The 3919-nt window shown below is 37.9% G+C and overlaps 1 non-coding gene across 1 annotated transcript; it reads right to left on the reverse strand.

The window, feature by feature from the left end:
• Positions 1–2469: 2469 nt before the first annotated feature.
• Positions 2470–2540, reverse strand: TRNAG-CCC. The gene has a single exon. It is a non-coding gene; the product is annotated as a tRNA-Gly (tRNA).
• Between the last annotated feature and the right edge of the window lie 1379 nt (positions 2541–3919).

Genomic DNA, 3919 nt, shown 5'->3' on the forward strand with positions numbered 1-3919 from the left:
CTCTTCCAGTGACTACTGTTATTTGCTATTTTTCAAGTGTTTTAAAATATACAGTTAAAATCATAAGGTTTTAATTATTAGTTTTTTAATATTAGATTGCTTGCCCAATAATTCTCTGATACAAAGATCATTATTTTTGATTCCTCTACTCTAAAATGTTCATTTAATTAAAAATTATACCTTGTAAGAGATTTCTTCTACATTTTTGGTTTTTTTTAAGTCCTCATACTTTCTTTTTTTCTCACTGTAGGACAACTCAGCATTACAGAGATCTTCATTTAGTCTTTCTATTTGCTGTTCGATCTTACACATATTTTTGCGGACAGTTTCGACTTCCGACTGATATGCCTTCTTTTTTCTTGAACTGTTGAAATAAAACAGACAATCTTATATTTTGTTTTATAACGTATATTAATTAAAATTAAAACCCATTATTGAGTAAGTAAAGCTAAAACATCTTAAAATCAAAAGCAGTATTTTATCGTACTGCTATGTGATACTGAACACACCAGGCTCGTCCTCAAAACTTTAGTCTCTTTATTCATGAGTCTAAGCCCTGACTGTTCATTGGTATCAAACAAATACAGGTACACATCTTTTTGTTTCCCTATATATCTGTACTGTTAATCTGTACCATAGAATCACAGAATGGCTGAGGTTGGAAGGAAATTCTGGAAGTCATCTGGTCCAACTACCCTGCTCAAACAAGGTCACCTATAGACAGTTGCTCAGGACTGAGTCCAGATGGCTTTTGAATATGTCCAAGGATGGAGAATCCATAACTTGCATCAGCAACTTGTGGCTTTCCTAACTGCATCTCTGCATGCTCAGACAATGTCTCTGTACTCCTCCCAGGTTACCTGTCCCTGCTTCTACCTTCTGTATGCATCCTTTTTGTGTCTGAGTTTTGCCAGGAGCAACGTGTTCATCCATGCAGGCCTCCTGGCATTTTGCCTGATCCTACTCACCGGAATGGATTGCTCGTGAGCTTGAAGTAGTTGATCCTTGAATATTAAACAGCTTTCTTGGGCCCCTCTTCCCAAATATAATATAGAACTATAAATTTTGTATGAGAAGAAAGTGGCAAGAACAGCCCTTTTATCTGAAAGTGTTAAAATCGGTCACAGATTCTGAGTTCATCTATCTCATAATAAATGGCCATGGCTAGGGTACTTCATACCACTGCAGTGGTACAAGGTAGTCATACAGCTGATGAATTCAAACTCATAAGTATGTTGCTATCTGCAGAATTCTTAAATCATAAATTTTAGTTTATTTGTATACAAACAAACTTTCAGTAGAAGTGACCAGTTTAACAGAATTGAACTTAAATACCACTTGATCAGACTGTCGGATTACACAGTGAAAACCAAACTGAATCAAATACAAAAAACCCTACGGTTAAACACTGATATTGTTCTGACTGACAGAATATAATCTCTGAATCTTTAGGATTTCATATTCTTCAATGGAATGTTTATTTGTAGAAGAATGGGATCACTGAAAAATAAGCTGTTACTACCATCAAGTTTATGCTGAATCAGAATGATAAACCTAAATGATATTGAAAGGATCTTCACTGAATATACAACATTGTTTCCAATATTTAATCTGCAAACCCACAACAGGCTGGCACTTATTCCACATTTCCTTAGCTGAATTAGTGGGTAGAATATTATATAATCTCAAAGATTGCCTTTTTTAATACTGGGTGTCATTTGCTTAGTTAAAGGAAGGAAATAAAATTTAGCTTACAAAACCCAAAGATTTCTAACTGCACAAGCACTAAACGTCATGGATTATTTCATACACACACACACACTGCACATTCCACTTTCAGAGCACGTGAACTGGTTCCCAAATACACCGTGTTACAGTCACCAGTATCTTCTATGTAGTTCCCTCAAAAACTCGTAAAACAGTGCGAGCCCACAGCAACTTAATTTCGCTTCCCAAAATTCAAATAACACAGAAGCACAAAGCAAGAGAACAGAAAGCATTGCTTATATGCATCTTGATGAACCATACCCAACATATACCATGTATGTACTATGTATTAAAATTGCCCTTTCTCTGTTAAAATATTGTCCATAGCTAGACTCAACCTACTGTGATTCCCAAGCAGTTGACCAAACTGACGGTGACAGGAACTGTCCCAGTAGAACTGAAACCGCAATACGATCTTTCCAAAATGCAAAATATGACCTAGAGGTTTCAGCAATATCACACACCTGTAAGACCCTGTGCTTAGAGCCGTGACTGACTGGTTTACACAAACACATACAAGCATTTTTTAAAGATATTGCTAAAGCTGTAATAGCCCTCCTAACAAAATGAGCTCTACACAAAACAGCAGGGACCATTCTGTCAGGCTTTAATCCCAGACTTCTGGGACAGCTCAGAGTTATCTGATTATTTAGGATGTATACCTGCAGCTGCTGCACAGAGTGCAAGATAAAGCTTTTTCACTGCACCAGCCGGGAATCGAACCCGGGTGCCAAGAATGGGAATCTTGCATGATACCACTACACCACTGGTGCTTCCCTGCAATCCATACACAATCTAACCACCCTGATCTGCTCCAGGGTGAAAAATGCTGCATAGTCAGTTATTGATTTAGATAGTCCTGATTATACTTTCCCGCACACCAGTGAGGTTAGCAATGAGACAGATACAAACCAACAATACCAGTGTGAGCAGTAACCAGGGCTGTGACATAACCATGACTAACAAGAGTCATAACTGTAAATGGATTACCAGTTACAGACAGATTGATAAAGAAGGTCAAGAAACTAATGCTATGGAGAATCACTGAAAAATGAGGAATTTGTGAAGGTACAGTATGTGATGCCTTGAGACCAAAGACAACTTTGTCAGTATTTTAGAATATGTGTTACTTTCTTCAGGTAATTTGTTTCTGGTAGAGTATTCTTTTTCCTATGTAGTCCTGTAAGTATTGTTCATATGAGGCTGTTAGGGGCATATGGACAGGTTAAAAGTGCTCAATTAGGTAGAACTGCATGTGTCATGAAGTATGTGATTTGTAAGTCTTCTACATTTGGAATTTGCAAAATTAAGTCATCCATCTCTGACGGAACAGTTAATGAGACCTGTTTCAGAATAAGGTCACAAGTCTATCTGTAGGAAAACTTCCTACTTTGAAAGTGATGTGGTTATTGTCTGAATAGTTAAAACCAGTATTAACATAAGCTGTAGGATTCAGAAACTCTAAGAACTAACCAGAAACCATTACCAAAAGTGTATGGAATTGATTTGTTCAGGGACAAATTTGCAACTGAAGTTTCATCTAGTAGTCAGAATATCCTTGAAACTCTCTTTATTGGGTGGAGTATTGTAATTACTTCAGATCCCATCTAATTATTTGGTCTTTGGTCTCAAGGTATTGCATACTGTATTTTCACAAATTCCTTATTTTTTAGTGATTCTCCGTAGTACTTAATGGTAACGCCCTCCCCCGCTCCCCGCCCCCAAGAGAATTATAGTTAGTTATAGCCGCTGTTTAAAAAAAAACACAGAATAATAGAAAGGATTGGCTTGGAAGGGACCTTAATGATCATCTAGTTCCAACCCCCCTGCCATGGGCAGGGACACCTCCCACCAGCCCAGGTTGCCCAAAGCCTCATCCAGCCTGGCCTTGAACCCCTCCAGGGATGGGGCATCCACAGCTTCTCTGGGCAGCCTGGGCCACTGCCTCACCACTCTCACAGTAAAAAATTTCTTCCTAATATCTAATCTAAATCTACTCTCTTTCTTTTGTTCTGGAAAACTTAAGTAGGACCTTGTCATAACCATTCTCCCAGTCTTGAATCTGAACTTTCAAATGCATTTCTTGAACTCCTGAACATTTGGAAGGACAATAATCAGGACACACAACACCACCGATTATATGTGAAATAGG

The sequence above is a fragment of the Pterocles gutturalis genome, unplaced genomic scaffold, assembly GCF_000699245.1.
Source record: "Pterocles gutturalis isolate BGI_N339 unplaced genomic scaffold, ASM69924v1 scaffold4913, whole genome shotgun sequence".
NCBI classification, from domain to species: domain Eukaryota; kingdom Metazoa; phylum Chordata; class Aves; order Pterocliformes; family Pteroclidae; genus Pterocles; species Pterocles gutturalis.